Source organism: Penaeus monodon, chromosome 32 (genome assembly GCF_015228065.2).
Source record: "Penaeus monodon isolate SGIC_2016 chromosome 32, NSTDA_Pmon_1, whole genome shotgun sequence".
NCBI lineage: Eukaryota > Metazoa > Arthropoda > Malacostraca > Decapoda > Penaeidae > Penaeus > Penaeus monodon.
The window spans coordinates 10,325,779-10,326,036 of record NC_051417.1 but is presented as its reverse complement, the minus strand read 5'-3'; the positions used below and the strand labels follow the sequence as shown (position 1 = coordinate 10,326,036).

General features: G+C 51.9%; 1 protein-coding gene across 1 annotated transcript in view; it reads right to left on the bottom strand.

Moving 5' to 3' along the window:
• LOC119593495 overlaps positions 1–258 on the bottom strand; it is a gene marked incomplete in the record, with an annotated part of 28,421 nt that overhangs the window by 4,891 nt on the left and 23,272 nt on the right.

Genomic DNA, 258 nt, shown 5'->3' with positions numbered 1-258 from the left:
ACGCATTCGTGACAGCAGCACAGGAATCGCCCGCCCCAAGGCTTTGCTGCGACCTTGGTGAAGAAGGTCAGGAAAGGACAGAAGAGGAACCTGTCAAGGAAGGTGATAGAATGTCTTTGCATGTACTACTCCGCAAGGTTGACTGAAAGCTGACTGAAGGTTGACTGAATGGAAGGGAAAACTACTGTGCACATTACCGTGGGGGGAACGGAGCTGCAGATCTAGGCTAGATGATGCACCAGTGCAACGGGATGCAGT